Source organism: Protopterus annectens, chromosome 9.part0 (assembly GCF_019279795.1).
Source record: "Protopterus annectens isolate FY-2018-M chromosome 9.part0, PAN1.0, whole genome shotgun sequence".
In the NCBI taxonomy this organism is placed as follows: domain Eukaryota; kingdom Metazoa; phylum Chordata; order Ceratodontiformes; family Protopteridae; genus Protopterus; species Protopterus annectens.
The window spans coordinates 1,150,830,661-1,150,857,281 of NC_056743.1; the positions used below are offsets into that span (position 1 = coordinate 1,150,830,661).

Consider the following 26,621-nt stretch of genomic DNA (forward strand, 5'->3'; position numbering starts at 1 on the left):
GAAAGGGGAGTATTTGGGTCTATATTAAATGTTCGAAAACACTGAACAGCCAACACCTGTTCAGCGATCCTTAAAGAGCGAACATGCATTTCAGCGAAGGGCCGAAACAGTGATTTCTTTCCCTGGGAAAGAAATCGCTTGGCCATCATAGTGAGTTTGCCCTTTTCCCCACTATGGTGTGATCTCAGAGTTGGTATATTTAGTTAGGATGGTGTGAGGGGTGAAGCCCCCCATTTTGTAATGTTAGTAGTTATGCTCCATTTTGTATGGGGCACGCAATTTATTTCCAAGGGAAAAAAAATCACTGATTTGGGCTTTCGCTGTAAGTGGAGTTCGTACTTTTAGGGTCGCCGGACAGGTGTTCACTGTTCAGTGTTTTCAAAGATATAATATAGACCCGAATATTTAATACAGCACTTAGTGGTTAAAACTATAGATTCATTTAAGGATCTGGGTATATGGGTACATCCAGCTTTGAGTTTTTCTAATCATAACAACCAATTGGCTATTAATTATTATAGAGCTATAGGTTGTATAAAAAGAGTTATAAAGTCTAGGAAATCAGAAATGGTGAAGTCATTGTTTATTAGTTAGTTTACAATCAAACTTGAGTATGGAGTAATAATATGGGACCTTATAAGAAAACAAGCATGAGTAAACTGGAAAGAGTACAGTGGAAATATACCAAGGGCATCTGTAGATGTGAACATTTACTTTATTATAAAAACACTAAAATACCTGAACTTGTACAGTGTCTCATATAGATATTTAAGAGGAGACTTTCTTCAGGTATACAGGGCATTTAGAGAAAACTACCTCTGGGAATGTTTGGGGTTATCAAAAAGTTGCAGATGATCATCAGACAACCTATGAAGAGGTTCTCTGAAAGATCAGATGATGACTAGAACAGACTACCAAATTAGATTACAGGAAGCACTAGTTTAGATATTTTTATGAATAGCCTAGGCACTTATTATGGGAACAACTGTTTTGGTGTATTGGCAGACTAGAAGGGCATTAATGCCCATGCTTGAAACATTTGTATGTATGTATGTATGCATGCATGTATCCATAGACTTCAATGGATCACAACACATTCAGAAGACTTGTCCATTATAGTCTATGGACACATCTCACATTATCCCTAAGGTGACATCATAGAAAGATTACTGTGGTTTAATAAAAAGTTTACAAAGTCTTCTTGCTAAAAATTGCCCAAATTAACAAGGACACAAACATATTATGAAACTTATGATGCAACTTTGAATACTGGCAAAACTATTTACAACAGTGTTACTACAAACTAGTACTGTCACAGCATTACAGTATTATAAGTCACACACCCATTCTGTGAATGCTTATCTCTAGCCAATGCAGAGCTTTCTGTGTAATCAGAGCAACAGAAAACAGCATGAAGCTTGCGTAGTGTCTCACATATCTATATCTGAGGATAGGTTGCGAATATTAAGCCTAGATCAGAGTCAGACCCAATATATTAGCAAGCAGCATGAAACAGGGGTACAGGTACATTTCAGCAACTCCTGCACAAACTCTAGAGAAAAGGAAAGAAAATACAGTGGCACACTGCAGTAAAGAAATCTTGAGCTGGCATGTACAGAAGCAAGAGGTGTAAGTGCATATACAATTGATATCAGGGGCCATTAGAAATAATGTTTAGGTGTAACAAAAGAATCTAGTTTTTTTTTTATTTTGTTTTTTTTTTTTTGAGGGAACAGTTTCTGTAAACTTGACTGAAACCGCAGGCAAATTACTTTAAGTGCATATGCAGGACTCTGGTTAAAATACATACTTGGATCGCTGAGCCTAACATGTTTGGCATAAAAATAAAATAGTGGGGAAGAATTTTTATAACGAAAACAGACTGCTATGAAAATTTACACAATTTATGTGAGCTGTGTATATAAATCCATCCATCCATCCATCCACAACCCCCTTTCCCATTTTTTGCACTTGGGGTCAGGGTGTCACTTCAACAGTGACAATCAACTAGAGCCAAGTTTCATGCCATCAGGTGGGCTTGCCCTGCCACGGCTGTGTATATAAATCTTTTGTGCAAAAGATGCAGAATCATTTCTCCATAACTAGCCAATTATTTCTATATTAAAACAATAATCTAGTATACATCTCTCGCTCTCTCTTTTATTTATATATATATATATATATATATATATATATATATATATATATATATATATATATATATATATATATATATATATATATAGATGTGTTTTGTTTTGTATGGGGTTATGGACTGATATATATATACATACACACACACACACACACACACACACACACACACACACACACACACACACACACACACACATATAGATAGATATTTCTTTACATCACAGATGAACCTTTGACAGAAAATCCCTCTAAAAATGTCACTGATGATGTTAAACATCTAAAGAAAAAACTCCAAACTAAAGTGATTGCCCTCACATCCCTGGATTGCAGTTTGACTGCAATATAATTCAACCATTGTGTGTGTGTATATTATATATATATATATATATATATATATATATATATATATATATATATATATATATATATATATATATATGGGTTACTTTCAGTTTACCGATACTCCACTTCCCCAACACGCATTCACCCACACTTCAAATTACCGACATCACCAAAGCCATACTTGGCCATCTACTTGAACTTTGCCCCTTACCCCCATGGTAGTGCTTTCTCGGAGTAGGTATATTTAGTAAGGGGGGTGAAGCCCCCCACATCGGTGGGTTTGTTTTCTTCGGGTAGTTCTTCCATCAGGATGGCCAAGTGTTTACTTACCTTTCGGGAAACATCGGCTTTGAGAATGTCACTGATTTGATGTGTCGGCAAACTTGGTTTTGGGGAAGTGGACTGTCAGTAAACCAAAGGTAACCCATATATATATATATATATACATATATATATATATATATATATATATATATATATATATATATATATATATATATATACACACACATACATATATATACATATATACACACACACATACAAACACACACACACACACACACACATACCTATATATACGTGTGCATGTGTGTGTGTGTGTGTGTGTGTGTGTGTGTGTGTGTGTGTGTGTGTGTGTGTGTGTGTACATAAATCTTTAAAACAGTACTAATAATAACTGTACAAAAACAAGAAAATTCACGTATTTATAGTTTGGCTGATCTGAGTTTGATTATGGGTACCAAGAATATATGGTCGTTAACACCTGGGGGTCTGTTAGATTCCAACACTATCTGCCAATAAGTTTCCCTGTATTCTAACTTGCACTCCCAAGGCCCCCCCCCCCCTTAGTTCTTTAGGGACAGTTTCAATGACAAAAAAGGAAAAACTGGCATTAAAACGTAGTAAAGTATGTTTAAAAAGTGCATTGTTAGCATTTCCTTTATTGACATCATTCATATGTTCATATATTCTTCGCTTAAGATGTCGTTCAGTTTTCCCAACATAGGAACTGTCACAAACACAACAAGTAACTAAATAAACAAGGCCTTGGGAGTTACAATTACTGTAAGTTTTGGCAGTTAATATTTTTTGTCTGGATGCAGCAACTACTTGTTCTTTGTTATAAATATATGTGCAGTTGTGCACTGGTTACAAGCCCCACACCTGTAAGTACCCTTCCTTTTATGTGTAAAAACCTTTTCATTTTTAGCCAATTCCAAAATGTTCATGATGTTACATCCCTTCTTAAATATCACTTTAATAGGTTTATCTTTTAAATTAGGTAAATCTGTCAACTCTGAAAATTTATCCCATTCTTTATGTACAATGTTTTTGATTTGATAGGCATTGGTAGTAAATTCATTAACAAACATTACATAATGTATCATTGAAAAATTTTGAGCCATGCTGGTTGGAAAAATGTGTTCCCATACCTAAAATGGGCCTGTATTCATTTTTCATACCCTCCATGGCTTCAGCTTGAATAGTAGCTATAAGTTCACATGGGTAACCACGCTCCAAAAACATTTGTTCCAAAACCGTACATTCAGCTTCATAGTCTGCTTCGTCTGATGTCATACGACTAACTCACACGTATTGTCCTTTGACAATGCCTTTTTTCTGCACTGTTGAAGCTGATGCAGGTATTGGAAAATGTAGGCTTTCTAAAAATGGTTGATTTAAAACAATGATCCACCTTGTGCAGGGAAAATCTAGGTAATTAACACTTTGGGTGTGGGCTTGATAGGTAAACTTAAATAAATCAGTAGTTTGGTTAAGGTAAGTGATGAATTCATCCAGAAGTTCAGGGTCCCCTAACCAAAAAATACAAATATCATCAAGAAACCTTGTATAAGTTCCAGTATCTGGTGTAAGGACAGTTATGTACAAATTTATGTTCCCATACTGAAACTATGATGTCTGCAAAAGTAGGGGCACAACTGGCCCCCATAGCAACTCCAGACTCTTGGCGATAAAACTCACCCTCGAAAAATAGAAAGCTATTTTTAAGTACAAGTTCTGCCAATTCTGTACATAAAAATATCTGTTTTCATTCTCAAAGCTTCTTCTAGCCAAGTTAGCCCTATTTGATGCTGAATGACAGAAAGTAAGTCTACCACATCTATTGTAGCAAATAAAATATCTTGTGAAAAATGTTCAAATTTGATTTTACTAAGGAATTCCCATGAATCTTTAAGATGTAGTTCCCCACCCCATAATGATTTCAGCTTCCAATCCAAGTACTTAGCTCTGGGGGAACTCTGAGGCCACAATGGGTCTAAGTGGGGGGTCTTCCACACTTTTGTGGACATTGGGTATCCCGAAAATAGAGGATACCCGAGGGTGAGGATGGTCTAAATACTGATGTATCATAATCAATGACCTCCTGATCAAAAAGGTCTTTAACTGCCAATTCAATCTTTTTATAACATATATTAATTTCATTGATGGAAACTTTGGTGTATCTAGAAACATCATGTAAGACTGAATGCATTTTACCATCATATATGATTTTGTCCATAATTACAATCCCCCCTCCCTTATCAGATTCCATAACCCGAATGTTAGAATTAGTACATAAAATATCTAATAACTGTTTGTCCCCAGTGTCCAATTGGAATTAAATCTGAAGCCTTTAACCTTTTTTTCGAATCTCAGCTTCGATAACATTTTCCAGATTTTTAAGTTGGGAATGGCTGGGGGGATTAAAAATACTGTTTTTTTTTTGGGGGGGGGTCCTTCCTGTTGTAGAAATGGTATCACCAAACATGTTCTGCAAATTTAGCCTTCTTATGAACATTTTTAAATCCATAATAACTTGAGGGATATTACTTTTAGTAAAACCCCTGTCTTTCTCACTAAGGGTTGAAGTAGTAGTGGTTATAATTAACAAGCAGCAACCATGACTTCTCCACCATAAGCTTTGGGAATCACAGTCTCCTCATTTTAAAACCATAACTATATACTCTTAACTTCTTCCCCTTCCCAAAAGCCCATCTCATGATCAAGCCAAAGTGTATGTGCCCCCATACCAGCCACATAACATCCACTCTCTCTCCCCCCGCATAGAGGTAAGCAGGGATAGTACCATCATATGCCCACCCATGCCAGCTTCTCCAGCACTGAGCCTCAAACCCGAGTCTCCTAAGCCATAGCCAGGGCTTTAGCACTCTATACAAGTGGAGCTGATTATTTTGGTATTAATAATTCTGACGATACAACACCTGTCTCAGCTTTAATTAAAGCAGTAAAACCTAGAATAGTACTAGAAAAAGCTTAACTCCATGTCCATTTAGGATATTGTGAAGATATAGTCAATATTTTGCAGAAACATTTGTACCCAAAGTCATTTATCATAGCTGAATGGTTTGACATGAGGACATGTCCGAAAATACAGCAAAATTAATTATGTACACTAGCAAAGTACTACCACATTCAAGAGTGACTGACTAATGCACTGAAAGATCAACCATTACTGCACTGTACATTTTGAAAACCTACATAAAAGATTATTGTCAAAAGCAAACCTAACCTTCACCAAAGCATTCCAAAACTCAATGTCCATGAAATCCATCACAATGAATGCCTTGGGTTGGCAAAAATAATCTGTCAAGAGTACTGTTAAGTTACCAAACCTGCTCACAAGTTGCCACATTTTCATTGTGGCAGGGTTTATTATTTCACTAATGACTACCACGTTAAGAAAAAAGCTTCTTAAAATATCAGTAGCAAGGACTACACTAGCAGGGTATGTAAATGGCAAGATAAAAAATGCAAAATAATGCACTTAAGACCATTGCAGTGCATAGAGTAAATAGCCATGGCAACATCCTTGAAATAGAACCTGTAAATGATGACATGCCAATACAAGCTATTCATATACAAAGTGCTTTATATAACAAGTAATCCCAAAAGCATAACCTACATCATATATGTGTGCATGAGCAAGGGGTGAGCAGACATGATGCCTGTTGTCCTTGTTCAATAAAGTTTAGTGGTCAAAGACTGGTTGATTTTGTAAAAATACTGAGAAAACAGCTATACAAGCAAATCACACACCAGTAGAGCTGAATACACATCCTCTCATGCAAACATACTAAATATGATGAATTGTGAGGCAAGAAACTAGCAAGATGACAGTTCAGAATCCCATTCACAGGTATACAGTACTTCACCTTTCTAATAAAGGCACAATGATGCATCAGGATAAAGAAAATAATGTCCAGCACATATATACCAGTAATTAAATCAAATGTAATTATATAACAAATGAAAATTGTTGAAACTACATAATATGCAGGAAAACCCATCTCAAATTCATAGCGAATTATTTTATGTTTCTTCTAGTAACTTCATTTTTCATTACCCCAAAGAGTTACGTGCCTCCATTAATATATTCAGAAATTGTTTCCTACCCTCATTTCCCCATAAACTGCAGACTAATGCCATAGCTATACATCCAAAACAAACAAGGAAAACAGGAAAAGCCAAAGCTGTGCCATCAGTTCTATGGAGAGCCAATGCTAGGTCAACCTGTATTTTTGACAGTCCCCAGACCAGGCACCCCACGACCTAAATTTGAGGACCACGAAGCCAACGGCTAACAGCTGAAATATACTGTACACCATTACAACCCCCCCCCCCAAAAAAAAAACAAATCAACAGACTATAAGTGGGGGGTTTCGCCCCCACATCCCCCCTACTTAAATATACCAACTCTGACATTGCACCACAGTGGAGGTCTGTGATAACATTACACAGGGTGAAAGTCGAGACCGCACCACAGTGGAGGACTGTAAGAATGGCTAGACAGGATGAACATTCTGACGTCAGCCATTGACTTCGTGATGGCTGGCCAACTATAACTTTTCAAAACTCCTTGTTTCGACATTCTGGGGTTTTGCTTAGATGAACGTTCGCTTAAAAGCTGTCAAGCATCTTGTATTCGACATTTTAAGCATTCATTCATCTAATAGGGACCCAAATAACTTTCCTTGGAGGCAACCTTGCTCGGCTTGTCTGAGAGGGAAGAGCTTCACCCTCCAAATGTCTCAACATCATGGGGGAGGTTACAAGAAAAGTCTTCTCACTTTTAAAACTCATGGTGTCAGGAAGGGCTGGGGAAGAATTCAGCATACTAGACGTCTACAAACAACTCTTCAGCTCTCTTTTGACTGTTAGGCACAGTAACTCTTTCGCTCCCACAGCATGTTGCAATAGGTGACCATTTGAAATGGCACGACCCACTACAGTGAGTCCTGAAATATGGAGACTGAATGTCCGAAAGAACGGAAAGTCCTCAATGCCATTTTTGGAATATTCCCTTTTCTCCGAGGTATGGCAATCCTGGAATTGATATATGTAAGTTTGGGGGGTGTGGGGGGCTTTTGCCACATGGCAAAAAGATGTTTGAAGGAGAACGATTTTCAAGATTAGCACTTCAAGTGTTTTCAGTCTTTTTTGTTTTTGTCTTTTCAGCGCTTGCCAATTTGAGTGCTAACATTTCAACAGGGAGCCATTGCAACAGCCTGCTCTAGCCCCCCCCCCCCTTTAGTACTACTACATAATTATGACTTGTGTATTAGAATAACAAAAAAGAGTGTACAAATCACTTTGCCTTCAAATACAGGTTGACCCCCATGGAGGGTGGAACTAGGGCTATAATCTGCGGAATATATATACTGAAAAATGAAATCCAGATCCTGACTCTGTAACTAGCAGCAATATAAAGCTTTGTTTGAATTCGATAACATCATCTTAGTAGCGATTACCAAAGTTATACTGCAGCGGTGTTTGTGCTGCAATACTGCAGAGGTATGTTGCACTGTACTATCACAATATTACCACTGGTGCATTCTATATGTTCAGTTTCTGAGCTTTAAAAAGGGCAAAACTATCCCCCTTTCTTGAGACTCTCTTTAAGAACCTAAATCCATTGTACTGGCAACACTGATCTCAGAACCCTATGTTGCATGAAATGTCTGTTCACAATATGCCTTCTTGCCATTGCCAGACCCTGGAACTCTGTAGTGTAAGGTCTCCTGTGCATGCAGAGACACTAACACCCTCAGCAAGTTACAGAACTCAGCACTGAGCTTCTGTTTGTAGATGCTGCTGCCAAGACCAGATACTGGAAGACCTTACTATATTTTTAATGGCTTCTCTTCACAGGAATCCACATGTGCAATAACCTTGCAACTCAGTAAGATTTGTTTTCAAAGACTCAGTGGAAGAAGCAACAAGACATCAAGCTTACTTTCAGGTTTACCAAAATGTTCTGATACTGAACTTTGAAACTCTGAAATTAAAATGGGTTTGATCCAGAATCTTAAGTTGTTTTTCTGACTTCAGTGATGCAGTGTTGGTAAAGAATCTAATTTAATCAGACTGGAATTTGAACCCTCTAAGCAGCCTACTGATAACACGAGTCAAACATTAAACCTTAAAAAGCATTAATGTTTAACTAAATAGTCCTAAAATAATCTTAAAAATAAGTGCAAAGAGTATAATAATGTATGCCAGCTGAAAGTGATAAGAATCGCACTACATACCTTCCCCAACCCAGCCAAAGGGCTGGATCATGTATACAAACCACAGCCAGCAGTATTGAAAAACAGCTGTGCCTTAGGCACCAGACACATCTGTAAACTGTCATTAATGTCGGTCCACGAGTTATGGAAGTGACAGGAACTGGGTACATTCAGTCTGACCATGTATTACTGGCTAAAGGGCACAGTGATAACAAGCACATTGATTGACTTAGGTTTGTTTATCATGTATTTTTATTTATTTTTTTTTTATTTTATTTTTATCTTGTGGCAAAACTTACGTGATTCTTCATCCAGGCTACTGGATCAGATAATTCATTCCCTGAATATTTTCCATTTCTGTTGCTGCCGCCTCTGCACATTTTGATGATATCTGTGTGTTATATTTGCTACTTGCAAATACTGTATTGGTCGCTGCAGAATTCTTTGTTCTAATATCATTCCTGTAAGTGGTCTTGTTCTGTATACATTGCAAGTCACCAGCTGTACATTCATTGTAAGTCTCGCTCTAAACTCTGTCATTAATCCCCCCACCCCCACCACAGAAAAGATGCTACATCACATTTCTCTACTAAGAAATAGTTAACATTGCACAGCTGGTCTGTAATGATTGTACATGGTAAACGTTTGTGTCATGTAAAACTAATAATCCTTGACCTAAAAGCAAATAGGGTGGAAATGACCACAGTGCAACAACTCAAAGTTCACCTTCAAATAATGGAATTTTCCACAAGCTGGGTGAACAGCACTTCTAGCTCACAGCTATTTTCAGAGGCAGAGAAAGCTAAATGGTTACTTATTTATTTTATTTATTTATTTGACATTTGTTTACCGGGATAAGTCTGGCTGGGCAGAGGCCATTTTTCAGCGGAGGCCCAGGGAAAAAAGCTCCATGCACAAAAAAGTACATCACGTGTCAAACGTACATCAAAATTCAGAAATGTACATCGAGTATTTAACAAGGGACACACAAAGTAATATTTACATAAAAGTACCCTAGGTATCTAACAAGGATATAGCAACACACAGTAAAATTTAAACCATGACTTGCTAGGTAAAAATTAAAAACCTAATAAGACGTATTATTACTATTCTCTTTATTACAATGTTTTACAAACCTGGTCAGCCATCTTAAACTAGTACAAGCCTTTACTGACCTTGGCCTTAGTAGCCAAGCATTAGCTTGGTTTCAGAAATATTTACAAGGAAGACAACAAGCAGTTCATTGGGAGAACAACCTATCCACAATGCTACCTGTGACGATTGGGGAGAGATGGGCGAAGGCTGTCAGCCTAGTCAAATAGAATTTGATACATAATTCTATCAATTGTATAAATAAATGTAAAACACAGGCTTGTGTTTTTAAATGTAAGAAAGCACTGTAAAATGTGAACTTCAGGATTGTTGCAACATTGCCATCTGCTCTAAGGAAAACCAAGCCAAGTATTTCAAATGTATCTTTTTAAGTTGAAAAGATCTTATGAATCTCTTTAATGTTTTACAAGTCGGCTCCAGTGCGGCTGGATGAAGGTTTCATGCCCATTGTTTTAAGGCTAAAGTTTATGACCAGAGTTTAGATGGGGAAGGTGCTTTATTGCTCTAGTTTCTGTTAGAATATACATGTGAAATGTCTTCTATTGTTGTAAGTTTCTGTGCAGGTGTTAGATTGCTAAATAATGCAGTTAGTTTGCCTGGGAAAACCCAAGTGTCAAAAATGATGTAATTTGGGGAGGGACCCAGCAAACATGTTTGTTAGTAATGTTTAAATACTATTTCTCAGAAGAGACAAGAAAAGCATTTTGACTTTGGGTATCCAACTTACCAGCACTCTGCCTTATGCTCACATGTAAGTTTTAGCACTGTGATTTCTTGTAGGAATAGTTAAAGCTAGTAAAGATTAATTAGGTAATTTTCTTTGAAATCAGACCTGTCCTACTGTATTATTTTAAGTTTCTGTGTGAACTCTGAACTCTTAGATATCTCTCTGGTGTAGTAGTTTTGTCTTTTGTTTTAATTACTTACTATTAAATATTTTTAAAACCTTCTACCTGTGGCTGTTTTGCACAGAGATAAGCTCTAGAGTACATTGCATATTTATAGAAGTTATTGTAATAGGCCTCTCTAAGGTAAACCTTGACTGTTAGTCATACTGCCATTGGATAATATTGCACAGTAATAATTGGACACACTTGTAAGGGCCTTTTAGTAGCTGATATTAACTGGGTGGTGGCAGTAATTACTATTGTATAGTCTGGGTAAAGGGGCACAGTTGGAGAATCTGTGTCAGCCTTTCCCAGGAGTGTCTGTGAAGTTGTATAAATACTTATCTCAAAGTGTGTGTGTTTTGTGTCAGCTACTTGGCAGGGACACGAAGAGCTGGTTGGACAGAGAGGGTACTGGAGGTTTTAGCTTGCCGAGTTAGGCTGAAACCTGGACCCTATAGCTGTGCCAGTGGGGAGTCTTACTGGGGACCTGGTGAGAAAGGGAGCAACCAGCCCCAGACAGACTGTGATCTCTGTATGCACTTAAGGGAAATTGTACTTTACTGTGTGTATTAGTTATCCTTTTCTCTTCTATGAGACAACCTCCCTAGTGTTAGTGGTGAGGATTGAGGCTCCTTGATTGCTGGGCCAGGGCACGGTCGTCACAAGTATTTGGCAGTGGTGGGATCTACTTCACATACTAATTGGCTTGTAGTGGTGTGGGTAGAGTGAATTCCTGTAGCTTTTGTACAGTTATCTCTAAAAGTGTTTTGTACTCTAAAACAGCCACGCAGTATATACTCAGAGTTCAGATCACAATTGTTTTATTTCTTTGTTAGCTTAGTATTAGTCAGGGTGAGCAGGCAGCATGTCAGAAGAAGAGTATGGAAAGCTGACAAGGAGCCAGCTGATGGAGAAGTGCCAGGCTAGGGGACTGGTGCATGGAAACCTGACTAAAGCAGGCCTGATTGCAGCCTTGGTTACAGCTGCATCAGAGAACAGCCGCCTGGAGGATAATCAGACTGACAGTGGAGATACAATATCCTCAGAGAATGGACAGCTCAACCTTTCTGCAGTGGACTTAAAAATCCAGCTGGAGCTGAAGAGACTTGAGTTGGAGGCCAGGCGTATGGAACTAGAAGTAGCTGAGAGAATGAGGAGCCTACAAGTTGAAGAACAGGAACGGCAGAGAAAGCATGAGAGGGAAATGCTGACTCTTTGCCAGAGTCATGGAGGTAATGGGAAAGGGAGTAAATGGACCCCAGAAGCACAAAAGGTCAGTAAATTTTTTCCACAGTTTAAAGAGGAGGATAATTTTGATAGCTTTATTCATACGTTTGAGTGAGTATGTAAACAGTATGAAGTTGACCAAAGGCTCTGGGTACGGTTCCTGACCCCCTTACTCCATGGTAAAGCTGTAACTTCTTTAGCAAAAATGCATGACACTGACTGTTTTGATTATACTGCTGTAAACAGACATTTATTAGAATGTTTTACGCTAACACCTGAAATGTATAGGAAAAAGTTTTGTGAGCATAGACGCAAGGCAGATGAAAATGTATGTGAATATGTTGCTGAACTGAGCACTTAATTTCATAGCTGGGTGAGTGGATGTCAGGTCACCACTTTTGAAGGGCTGGCAGACCATTTGGTAAGGGAACAAGCCCTTAGCACTTTTCCTGAGGGCATGAGGATCTAGTATGCTGATAGACAGTGTGCTACTTCAGAGGAGTTGGGGAAGAAGGGAGACCTATGCCTGGCCAGCAGGGCAGCCCTGCACAGGAAAGGGACCCCCCAGTGCTGCTCATGGGTCTAAAGGAACCCATGGTGGGCAGCACAGACTGCCCCAACAGAATCCGCCAGTAGCAGGGGAAGCCACTAGTCCAGGAGCTAGGGTTAAATGTTTTGAATGCAACCAGTGGGGCCATGTGGCATACAGATGTCCACGGAGGCAAGGTGGGGAGCCAAAGGTGAGGGAGCCAGTAAGTGGGAAAGACAAAATGCCAATAGTAGGTTGTCTTGAGACAACAAGGGCATGGAATTACCATCCTGCAGATGTCCTGAGAGGGAAGGATTTGGATGAGGCAGTACTATGTACTTATGCAGTTACATGCAGTGAGGCTAGGAGACAAGTATGTGGGTCTGCTAGACTGGGGGAGACCCAGACAGACTGCATACTTGCAGCCAGGACTGCTGAGGTGGTTATTTCAGGGAGAGAGTTACGCTGTAGCAGTGAGACTGAATGTGAGCCACAGCTGCTTGTAGGTACTGATGATCACTTGGACAGGGTAGCTGCAAAGGTACAGGTGAGTAGTAGTACCCAGGCTGACAGTGAGGCACTGCTGTCAGAGGATGCCAGATGTCCTGCGGAAGGGGAGCTGGGATGGGTTACAAGGACAGATTTGAGACAGGCTCAGCTCTCAGACCCTACATTGCAAGGCCTGAGGCAGGTAGCTAGGGAGGCACCTGATTCTCAAGGGAAGAGGGAATCTGTATACTGGAACAAAGGGTTACTGTACAGAGAGTGGACCCCTGAGGGAGGGCTAGAAGGTGAGAGAGTACAGTAGATGGTAGTGCCTAGAGCTTACCATCTGGCATTTCTAGCCATAGCCCATGATATTCCCTTTGCAGGTCATATGGGCATAAAACGTACAAAGAGGCATATTATGCAAAACGTCTATTGACCTGGAATTTCCAGAGATGTAACAGGGTACTGCATTACCTGTGAGCAGTGCCAAAAGGTAGGCAAGGCAGGAGACAAGGTGATAGCTCGTTTGATGCCTTTGCCTGTGATTGAGGAGCCATTTCAGAAGGTAGCTATGGATATTGTGGGTCCTCTGAGTACCCCAAGTTCCACAGGGAAAAAGTATATCCTAGTGATTGTAGATTATGCTACACAATACCCTGAGGCTTTGGCTTTGTCCTCTATTGAGGTAGAGAAGGTGGCAAATGCTTTGCTAGAGATTTTTAGCAGGGTAGGTTTCCCAAAGGAAACACTGTCTGACAGAGGTGCCAGTTTTATGTCAGACCTGCTGGCTTGTCTGTGGAAGTCCTGTGGGGTGAAGCACCTGAAGACCACCCCCTACCATCTCAGACTAATGGTCTTGTTGAGAGGTTAAATTCTACAATCAAGTCCATGCTATAGGCATTTGCAGATCAGTTTAAGAGGGAGTGGGACAAATATTTGCCCCATCTGTTGTTTGCTTACAGAGTGGTTGCCCAGGAATCCACACGTTTTTCACCCTTTGAGTTACTGTATGGGCATAGGGTGAGGGGACCTATAGATTTAATTTGAGATGAGTGGGAAGGTGAGTGTGAGTCTCACAAGGAGTCTGTTGTGGCATATGTCCTGAACCTCAGGACATGGCTCAGGGAACTCATGGGCCTGGCCCAGGAGAACCTGGCAGTAGCCCAACAACAGAAAAAGGTGTGGTATGACAGGAATGCTCGAGCTAGGGAATATGCTGTAGGGCAGCAGGTGATGGTTCTTGTTCCTGTCAGACACAACAAGTGGCAAGCAGCTTGGGAGGGACCCTACAAGGTGGTAAGATAGGCAAGTGATGTTAACTACATTATGGAAGTGCTAGTCAGATGGCAGGGGCACAAATTGTACCATGTTAACATGATGAAACCTTACCATGATGCGGAGGCCCTTGTGCTGAGCATTTGCAGTGGACTGCAGGAGGAGTCTGAGGGAGATCTTGTGACTGATCTCCTCAGTGAGGCTCGGACTGACACCTCGGTGGAAGGGATAGCAATGTCCCAGCAACTATCTCAGGTTCAAGAAATCCAAGCAGTGTTGCAGGAATTTGAGGACGTGTTCACTGGGAAACCAGGGAGCGCCCACCTGGTGCAGCACCAGGTGGATACAGGACCCCAAAGACCTATCAGGCAGGCCCCTTATAGGATGCCTGAAAGAGTCAAACAGACTCTGAGGGAGGAGGTACAGGAGATGTTAGAACTAGGGGTGATTCAATTGTCCAACAGTCCCTGGGCTTCACCAGTGGTGTTGGTGCCAAAGAAGGATGGCAGCACCAGGTTCTGTGTGGATTACAGGAAATTAAATAGTCACACAGAGTCAGATACTTACCCCATGCCTAGGACAGATGAGGCCCTAGAACAGCTGGGTGGGGCTTAGTATCTTACAACCATTGATCTTACCAAGGGTTACTGGCAAGTGCCCTTGACTCCCACTGCTAAAGAGAAGTCAGCCTTTGTGACTCCTTTTGGCTTGTATGAGTTGATAAAGATGCCCATTGGGATGAAGAATGCCCCAGCGACTTTCCAGAGGCTGGTAGATCATATCTTAGCAGGAGCAGGAGGGTTTGCCCTTGCTTACATGGATGATATTGCTATCTACAGCCATTCCTGGCAAGAGAACTTTCAGCACGTCAGGGAGGTGCTGGGCAGAGTTGACCATTAAGCCAAGCAAATGTCAGGTGGGTATGGCAGAGGTCTCCTACTTAGGACATAGAGTGTGGAGTGGTAAGATAAGGCCAGAACCTGCCAAAGTGGAAGCTATTCATGCATGGCCTGCACCTGTTACCAAAAAGCAGGTGAGGGCATTCTTGGGGACAGCAGGGCCCTACAGAATGTTTCTTCCCAGTTATAGTACCATAGCTGCTCCCTTCACAGACCTGACAAGGAAGAACAGGCCAGATAAGGTAGTGTGGACCCCAGCATGTGAGCAGGCATTTCAGAAGCTTAAGGAAGCTTTGGGAGGACCCCCTGTGTTAGCCAGTCCAGACTACAGCAAAGACTTTGTTGTGCAGGTGGATGCATCAAACTATGGGGTGGGGGCTGTACTTAGCCAGATTTCTTCAGAGGGAGAAGAGCACCCAGTGGTTTGTCTCAGTCGTAGGCTCCAACCCAGAGAGGAATGCTATGCAGCGGTAGAAAAGGAATGTCTAGCCATAGTGTGGGCACTACAAAAACTTCAGTCTTATCTGAATGGAAGAAAATTCACTGTGATGACAGATCACAACCCTCTAACATGGTTAAATAGAGCCAGTCAGCAAAATACCAAGTTGCTAAAATGGAGTCTGGGGTTACTAGCATATGATATGTCAGTGCATCACCACAGTGGGAGTAGCAATGCCAATTCAGATGGGCTCTCAAGACAGGGAATGGGGTGAGGTACACCCAGATAGAACTGACATTCTCAAGCGACATTTCTTAAGGGGCACTTGAAAAACTTGCTTGAGTTCCCGGGGGGGGGGGGGTGACGATTGAGGAGAGATGGGTGAAGGCTGCCAGCCTAGTCTATCAACTGTATAAATAAATGTAAAATACAGGTTTGTGTTTTTAAATGTAAGAAAACACTGTAAAATGTGAACTTCAGGATTGTTGCAACATTGCCATCTGCTCTAAGGAAAACCAAGCCAAGTATTTCAAATGTGTCTTTTTAAGTTGAAAAGATCGGCTCCAGTGCGGCTGGATGAAGGTTTCATGCCCATTGTTTTAAGGCTAAAGTTTATGACCAGGGTTTAGATGTGGAAGGTGCTTTATTGCTCTAGTTTCTGTTAGACTATACATGTGAAATGTCTACTAATGTTGTAAGTTTCTGTGCAGGTGTTAGATTGCTAAATAATGCAGTTTGTTTGCCTGGGAAAACCTAAGTGTCAAAAATGATGTAATTTGGGGACGGACCCAGCAAACATGTTTGTTAGTAATGTTTAAATACTATTTCTCAGAAGAGACAAGAAAAGCATTTTGACTTTGGAGATCCAACTTACCAGCACTCTGCCTTATGCTCACATGTACGTTTTAGCACTGTGATTTCTTGTAGGAATAGTTAAAGCTAGTAAAGATTAATGAGGTATTTTTCTTTGAAATCAGACCTGTCCTACTGTATTATTTTAAGTTTCTGTGTGATCTCTGAACTCTTAGATATCTTTCTGGTGTAGTAGTTTTGTCTTGTGTTTTAATTACTTATTATTAAATATTTTTAAAACCTTCTACCAGTAGCTGTTTTGCATAGAGATAAGCTCTAGAGTACATTGCATATTTATAGAAGTTATTGTAATAGGCCACCTAAAGTAAGCCTGGACTGCTAGTCATACTAAGATTGGATAATAATATTGCACAGTAATAATTGGACACCCTTTTAAGGGCCTTTTAGTAGCTGATATTATTAACTGGGTGGTGGCAGTAATTACTACCGTATAGTCTGGGTACAGGGGCACAGTTGGAGAATCTGTGTCAGCCTTTCCCAGGAGCATCTGTGAAGTTGTATAAATACTTATCTCAAAGTGTGTGTGTTTTGTGTCAGCTACTTGGCAGGGACACGAAACACTGGTTGGACAGAGAGGGTACTGGAGGTTTTAGCTTGCCCAGTTAGGCTGAGACCTGGACCCTATAGCTGTGCCAGTGGGGAGCCCTACTGGGGACCTGGTGAGCAAGAGAGCAATCAGCCCCAGACTGACTGTGATCTCTGTGTGCACTTAAGGGAAATTGTACTTTACTGTGTGTATTAGTTATCCTTTTCTCTTCTATGAGACGACCTCCCTGGTGTTAGTGGTGAGGACTGAGCCTCCTTGACTGCTGGGCCAGGGCACAGTCATCACACTACCCATCACCACAGGAGTCTCACAAGGTTCCATTTTAGGTCCCCTCCTAATATCCATTTTCACCAATAACCTCCACAGCATCTGTCAAGATGCAACAGTTATAAAATATGCTGACGACTCAACACTTGTCTGTTCAGCCAATGATCCTCAGAAACTCCTCTCTGTAACCCAAAAAGTCTTCCATACCACTGAAAACTGTACTTTACTGTGTGTATTAGTTATCTTTTTCTCTTCTATAAGACAATCTCCTGGTGTTAGTGGTGAGGATTGAGGCTCCTTGACTGCTGGGCCAGGGCACGGTCATCACACTACCCATCACCACAGGAGTCTCACAAGGTTCCATTTTAGGTCCCCTCCTAATATCCATTTTCACCAATAACCGCCACAGCATCTGTCAAGATGCAACAGTTATACAATATGCTGACGACTCAACACTTGTCTGTTCAGCCAGTGATCCTCAGAAACTCCTCTCTGTAACCCAAAAAGTCTTCCATACCACTGAAAACTGGTTTCTTAACAAAAATCTAATATTAAACCCCCCAAAAACCAAACTGTAGCTATTTACACTTAACAAATCTACCACAATATCCATCCAGTTGGACTTTCTTGGTCAACAAATGTAAAATAAATAAAAATAAATAAATATTATACTATAATGTGGTATGTATCATACTATATACCATATATTATGGTATAATATTTAAAAGACCAGAGTTTGACTCTCAGAACTTCCATCAAATTATTCTTCCATAATTTGCTTCGGTAAATAAGTTCAGTGGCCCAGTGCTGTGCTCTAAAAATCACTTGTGCCTTGTGAGTTGCAGACAGTTAAAAAAGGACCCCCTCTTTAAGAATGAATGCAAGCCAAGTTCATTGCATTTACTATTTATTTATTTATACACAAAGAAAAGAGGACTGGACCACATGCTTGCTTTTTCAGCCTCAGCTTGGTTACAATAAGTAAAAGTACACAAACTCCACTACAGATAAATGCATATGAAATAAAAAAGGGGAGTAGAAATGCAAACTGTAAGCAGTATATATTCAAATGGGTGTATACTACATGGCTGACTGATGGGGAGATCGGCATTTTTGTTTCATCTATAAATAGCAGACACTAGGGAATTTTTCCACTTTCCCCAGTATTCTGCTATCTCACAGCTGATATATTTAAGCAGCAGGGGGTGTGAAGGGTAAAAAATACAACTTTAGTTTATTTTTTAATTTTTCAACCATTTTTGTTCAAAGTAACAGACTTTGCTTTCATTGCTGCTTGACCACTGATCAATCATCTAGCCATTCAAATATATATATATTATATATAAATATAATCTATGTAGTGCATGAAGAGCAATGCTTATACTCCAAAATCAGGAAAAGACAACCTTATTAAGCATCTTTCATAGCCACTATGGTTTAGTCTCATACTAGAGCAGCATCAGGAAAACTGAAACAGCTTTAAAATCTGAAATATATTTCATGTTGCCTGTCTTTTATTGCGTGACAGCACAAGGCATGTTATAGTTTTTAATGTACTTCATTCCTATCTGCTATGTGTAAGGCATCACTAAGTGTGTTATAACTTTCAAAACTATGAACCTTTTCTGCACCTACGGTTTTCCATTTTTCTCTTTATTTCATAGTACAATGGAGCAGCTAAAGCAACATACTAAAATGGACTGTATGGCTTCACCAACTGTGTGCTGCATTTCAAACTTAGTGCGCCAACATTTTTATCTGTTTAACACGTATCATTTATTTCCTAGTTATAATCAAGTAGCTGTATGTTCACAAAATGGATGTCAAGCTTGACCTCAACTGCAGAACAAATTCTTAACATCTACTATACAACACCTGGTTAGGATCAGCATTGATTTATGTAAACAGAAGCTCATTCATTATGCTCTTAATCATTCAGCTTCCATCTAGAATAAATGCAGGATTAGTTGGAAGTCCACACTTACCTGTTCCTGTGAATAAATTAAGCTTAGAGGAGTTGTGGTATAGTATGAGGAAGTCGGGAGTGTTAGAGAAGTATGTAAGAGTGGCACAGGATATGTACGAGGGTAGTGTGACAGTGGTGAGGTCTGCGGTGGGAGTGACGGATGTGTTTAAGGTGGAGGTGGGATTACATCAAGGATCAGCTCTGAGCCCTTTCTTATTTGCAATGGTGATGGACAGGTTGATAGACAAGATCAGACAGGAGTCCCCATGGACTATGACGTTTGCAGATGACATTGTGATCTGTAGTGAGAGTAGGGAACAGGTGGAGGAGACCCTGGAGAGATAGAGATATGCTCTACAGAGAAGAGAAATGAAGGTCAGCAGGACTAAGACAGAATATATGTGTGTGAATGAGAGGTAGGATAGAGGAATGGTGAGGATGCAAGGAGTACAGATGGCGAAGGTGGATGAGTTTAAATACTTGGGATCAACAGTTTAGAGTAATGGTGAATGTGGAAGAGATGTGAAGAAGAGACTACAGGCAGGATGGAGTGGGTGGAGAGGAGTGTCAGGAGTGATATGTGACAGACGAGTACCAGTAAGAGTGAAAGGGAAGGTCTACAAGAGGGTAGTGAGACCAGCTATGTTATATGGGTTGGAGACAGTGGCATTGACAAAAAGGCAGGAGTTAGAGCTGGACGTGGCAGAGTTAAATATGTTAAGATTTGCACTGGGTGTGATGAGGGTGGACAGGATTAGGAATAAGTAAGTATATTAGAGGGTCAGCCCAGGTTGGAAGGTTTGGAGAAAAAGCCAGAGAGGCAAGATTATGTTGGTTTGGTCATGTGCTGAGGAGGGATGCAGAGTATATTGGGAAAAAAGATGCTAAGGATGAAGCTACCAGGTAACAGGAAAAGAGGAAGGCCCAAGATAAGGTTTATGGATGCGGTGAGAGAGGACATGCAGGTGGTTGGTGTGACAGAGCAAGATGCAGAGGACAGGAAGAAATGGAAACAGATGATCCGCTGTGGCGACCCCTAACGGCAACAGCAAAAAGAAGATGATGCTAGTACAGCCAAACACAAAATGTACAGTGGTACTAACTGGGTGAAAGGTGAATAAATCTGTGCAACTAGTTTAAGTCCGAAGAAAAATCTTTTGTTAAACCAGTTCTGCAAGGAACTGTGGGAGAGGTTAATACAGTTCTTCGTTCTGCAATAGGAGAGATTATCTGGATGACAACATGACAGTTTGGCAAGCTGTCTGTCTGTGTGTGGGGGAATTTGAATTTAACAGGGTGTGTGCTGCAACCTAATCAAAGATTCATATCCTTCCAATCCATCACCATGTAGTGCATTGGTACAAATGGGAAAAGAAGCACCATCTCTGCTGTATTAAAAATAACTGTGTACTGCTGCTCTAGCTAACAGAAAACTAAGCCGTGGATGGTGAACTTGCCTTACATATTAAAAGTTAAGTTTGTTCCTCCAAACCTCCAGTATTGTAATATGGGATTTCTGATACCTTTTTTTTTACCAGTAAATATTAAAACAGTCATATCACAAGCAAAAGTCGCTTTCTCTTTTCCAAGCTACTGTTTTAGCCTTTGCCATTAAATAACATTGTCCTGAGACACAGACAAAAACAGCTTTCAGAAAGGAAGAACTGGATACACAGGTTAGCAATTTAATTTTTTCTTATACATTCAGCTGCAGGCATTGCTTTGTTTTCCATGTTGGATGTATATTTAAACTGAAGACGTGCTTATTTTATCTGTACGCCTTCAGCCAATCAATGACATCATTATTGAGGTGCTGTTAGGCCCTTCAGAACCCATACTATTTTAGTGAGTTTGTATTTACTCAAATTACAACGAACAAATGCAAATGAAGTTATATGCCTAGTGCAGATAAAAAAAAGAAAATATGCAGCCAGTATAGTTCCAGTTGTATAATAGTTCTTCCAGCTGTAATAAAGTCACTAATTTTCTTTGTAAACTACATAAGGCTTAGCATAGAACATGGTGTATCTTTGAAAGACAGGGAGGACCAGTGTTTTGCCTGATGAGGTCTTACACAGCAGTGTAATGTATTTTACAAGATATTGTACAAAGGTATAGGCACATGTTGTGTGCATCAGTGTTCAGTTGCTTAAAAAATATTTATTTTGTGCAATCAGCCATGCTAAAATTTAAAAAAAGCCCTGGCATATTTACCATGGTTTTGTTTACATTTAGATTTTGTTAAATAGCTTTTATTTTACAAATGCTTGACTAGCTACATTTTTATCTATCTACTTATCTATTTGTCCATCCAGCCATCTAGCTAGCTATATATATTTTCACTTAAACTTTTCATTTCAGGACTTTTTTTAAGAAGTGAAAAGGTATGCTATCTAGATGAAATGAAATGTCAGGGGGGGGGGGGCTGTGTCCTGGAAGATGATGTTCTGGTTGCTGCACAGTTCCATATTTTCCAGCTATACCTTGGTAATGCAACTAAAAGTCGCAGAAAAGGAAACATGAAGGTAGAGTGTCAGAAACATTCATGAAATTTTGAAGCTCATCCCTCCTGGTTCACTTCCTAGTTCATAATGGGTGGCACATATCCAGTACTATCAAATACCCTGATGAGTATCTACTGCAGAAAGTGGCGCATGTCCAGACTGTGTTAGTCTCTCTACTACACCAGTTTACTGCGACACCTTCCCTCCATAGAAACAGTATCACTCTGTCTGGTGATCAGCTGCTGTTAAAAATACATTTCACTGAAAGAGGCAACAGAGGAGTATGGATGCAAATCAAAAAGAAGATGCCAGCATTAGCGTAAAAGTAAATGATTTCTTTAAAAAAATGAGGTTTCTGCATGCAATAATTTACTCATGTTACTGCATTCCAAAGTGGACTGACAAAAGCAGTTTTTTTCTTTCAAAACAGACACTTGCCAATTCTCTGAGTAATGGTGACCAAAGAAGTCATTACATTACTTGGAAGGGAGGATGGGGGTGCAAGTGTCTCCCCACCAGTGAATGAGTTTTATGCCTTTGCATTATTTTGATCCCTGTACAGGAAAAGCACGTCCCAAACATATCCCTATTATATTGTAGCATACTCATAGACCCCAGACAGTGCACTGCAAAAGGAAGCATGTTTAGTCCCTATACATAGCAGTAGCTGCAAATAGCACAAAATATATTCAAAGAGGTTCTTGCTACATGTTCAAGGAACAAACATGGGGCCCTTGGAACTGCAAGAGCTTGAGTGTAAATACAGGAAGGTACAGGGATCATGTCTGTAGTGGCGATGAAGACAGTGCAGCCCCCTACGGCAGAGGGTGAACAATACACACAAAAAATGCCTTAAATGTGTAATAGTAACTTTCAAAGTTCTCTGTTACTTGGGTTAAATCACACATAATTTTTCAAAGTTTAGGGACTCACATTATCTATTCTCCAGTTTTCAGTAAGCGATACAAATGAAAGCACGACTAGCCACATCCTGTTCTTACAAAAATTAGAGATCATCATAGGTATTTCACAGTCTGGCCTTGTACAGAACTCATATTAACCATATCATTTTTGCTTGTATTTTTTTCAAAATTGACTTGCCAAGCCTCTGCTAAAAAAGGGCCTGGTCCAATAAGGTATCCTACTCAAAACATAAATAACATATAAATAAATACAAGGAGAAAACACGCTTTCATTCAGTTAATTTTTTGTCACACTGACCAACTATGACAAAATTCAAGAAGGTCTGGAAGAAGTAAAAACAAGGTATAATACCTTGTAAGACATTTCTTGATAATGACTTTTAGGCACAGGACTCTGGTAAATTTCCTATAATTAATTTTATTCACTTTTTGAAGAAAAACACCACAATTAGCTTGCTATATTAAATGGCAAGTGTACAAGGTATGCTTATGTGAATTTGCTTATTTAAATCATACTAGTAGTTATTTATATGTAACAATGCCTGCTAGTTAGAAATTAGTGCCAGTCTGCATCTGAGGAAGAATTTAATCTAAGCATACATAATGCACTACCACAAGGCATGCTAACCTTGGAGCTTTGTGGCAGTCACATGTAGTCAAAATTCTCTTTTTACAAACAAGCTGATAAAAAAATGCTCCTAGACTCCTGGAATCAGGTTAGCGACCAGTTTATTTTTCTAGGAAGCTGATCAAGGAATCTGGTGACCACAGTTGTCTTCTGAGTTGGCCACTGCCTTGGAAAAAGGACACACACACAGTTACAACAATAACCCATCAACACAATATGCACAATACCATGTGCACAAAGCATGTATATATATATATATATATATATATATATATATATATATATATATATATACACACACACACACACACACTACTACTTGTCTTCAAAACTGGAAATTTCCTTTAATGTATAATTCACACAAGTCCCTGTGTGAGGACACACCCCACAGTTCTCAGACTTTGATTTTGTATGTACAGAAAGAAACAGGCAGTGCAGGCACTAAGTTACAGATCTCTGGGTATTTCATATCAACTGAAACTATGTGCACTACTGCCTACATTATCTAATATTTTAAAAGATAATATGTGCAACGGACTCTGAAATATTTATTGTTTACGTAAACAGAAATAAACAGACTTGTAGCAAAGTTTGCCAATTTGTTTTTGCTGCAGTACAACCAGATTGCAAACTTTAAAAACTATCAGCTTTCACTTTGTGAAATTAGCTATACTGCCCCATGCAGTTTTCTGAGCTTAACACACCCCGATTCAGCCAAATGTGCACAGCTCTAACCTTTGCTCCACTAGGCACAGGGCCAAAGTTTGCTTAAAGCTTTCATTGAGCCCTGCTCAGCTGCAAAAATAAAGTTGGACTGTTGAGTACGAAGTTACTAACACACTGCGCTTAGTTATTTATATTATTTGTTTTGATTTACATTTTGGTCAGCTGGGGTAGAGCATGACCAACTGCACTGGTTCAGTCCAGATTACATTCAAAATATTAACAACAAAAATATAACAACTGTAACTAACAAATTAACACAAATATAAACCAAACTTGTCAAAAAGCGATATTGTAGTATACATTTTATGAGTGGAAAAGTAGAATCCAAGCAGAATCAATAAAAGAGTGAAAACCAGGTTTACCTAGAAATTAATTACCTAACTCTATGCACACAATCAAGATTTCAGGTCAGTTAAATAGAAAACTGAGGTCTGCCCGGATATCCTGTTAACTTTTTTTAAGTCCTGCTTACTTATTTTGTAATATCTGTGAGTAACCACACACCACCCCCCTCCAACAGTCCTGCTTACTTATTTTGTAATATCTGTGAGTAACCACACACCACCCCCCTCCAACTTTGAAAAACTCCTATCTGACTTTCCTCTAATTCCTCTGGAATAAACATATGAATAATGTATGAAAATATATCCCGAGTTGTGTATTTACTATGAACATCCATACATTCATGCTGACAGGTTATCTGAGGATTTGGTCAACTGCAGTCTGCACTTTGAAATACACCAGCTTTGCCTTTTAGTCGCCAAATACTAATCAGAATTTTTCATTTTCTATTAAAAATGTCTCTCTCACTGACAACTGTTGGAAATACAAACATAATTACAAATGTGCAATGATTTCCTTTTGATCTGTTGTTTATTTACTTGGCTGTTTTGATTTTTACATCTTTTCCAAAATGTAGGGCCGGCTACACTAGGAGGACTGTGGGTATTTCACTGAAATACTGAACCACAATAGAGGTTTCACAGCAGTCATGACTTGATAACCTAGGCAACATTAAAATCCTGCAAGTATAACCTACAACAGTTTTAGAACGGCCTAGGCCCATAAGTACAAATTAAGCTGATGTATAAAACTGGCACACATTCACCTGATACAGAATGCCCCCTTTGCAATCATTTGTAACACCAAAGGGACTCAGTCTTATGAAATGTGCCCTTCCTGTATGGACTTACTGATAAGACTATTGGGCTAGGCTTGCATTGGCTCCAGGGCCGTTAACCTAGTACTTACCTATGAACCTGTAAGAAAGGTTGGATGACTTGTAGTTGCACGTTGTTGTCTGTAAACTGAACTCTGTATCAGAAGTCAATGCACACAAAGAAAGAACCTATACATGTGTAAATCATAGTGATACCTTAAGCCTCAGTTGCCCTGTTCATACACACTGCAGACGTGGAACTTTAACAGTACCTATGGCATTCCTTTCGGTTTCATTCTACACATCAGGAAACTAAGATATACACGTACAGTCTTATTAAACAAAATACCTTCACACAAACAAACTGCAGTTAAAAAAAAAAAATAAACTTTCTGTTGCACTCTGAATCTTTGCAGAACTTCCAGCTAGTTGCAGAATGAAGGTGGAGCCTTCTACAGTTGCACATGGCACAAGTGAATCCCTAAACACATTTTCTGAAATGAAGGGAAGCCTGAGTTATAGATCTTCCTTTCTTTTACAGCTACATAGAAATGTACACATATCGCATGCAAAATAGTTGAGTCTAATAACCTGCAGTGTGGGGGAACACTCACTACCTCAAATGTCACTATGACCCAGGTAAAGTCACCATCATACCCCAGGTACACATTGTCATATTCAGTTTGCTCCTTTTATAAATCCAACAAAAATAATAAAGCAAGAAAGATAAACTTACTTTTTTTTTCCTGAAGCACAATGATGAACTAGAAAACTGAGCTGTTTTCTGTGGGGTGGAGCCAAACAAGTGTGCAGGATTCTTAAACAACCTCTGCTTTTTCTAGTGTTCCTCTTGGTGAGAGGGAGAAAAGGGTAGGGGTGGATCCCCAGACTTGCTCTGTGATAGGCTGAAGATGCAAGCTGTAGGCAACCAACCATCATTTAATACCTGTAAAACACTGTGCCTCCCCAGCCCCCATCACATGCTGACACATACACACACAAAGCAGCTAGTATGAACTGGTTTATTTGCCTTAAACCTATCCATGAGCCCATGATGCAAAATATTATCTGCTCAGTAAATGACAAGTACAACTGTGTTAAAAACGTTGTGCAAAAAGGCAATCACACAGATTAA

The 26,621-nt window shown here is 39.6% G+C and overlaps 1 protein-coding gene across 2 annotated transcripts in view; it reads right to left on the reverse strand.

Annotated features, from left to right (window-relative positions):
- Positions 1-26,351, reverse strand: part of ALDOB (aldolase, fructose-bisphosphate B) — a 159,712-nt gene extending 133,361 nt beyond the window's left edge. The window contains exons 1-2 of one of the 2 annotated variants that reach the window (XM_044084020.1): positions 12,707-12,714; positions 781-783 (exon numbers count right to left, since the gene is read on the reverse strand). The gene's annotated coding sequence lies outside the window, so the exon portion shown is untranslated. Of the gene's footprint in view, positions 1-780; positions 784-12,706; positions 12,715-26,222 lie in introns of those variants that run through there. The other variant, XM_044084019.1, reaches the window with a different exon arrangement.
- Positions 26,352-26,621: the final 270 nt, after the last annotated feature.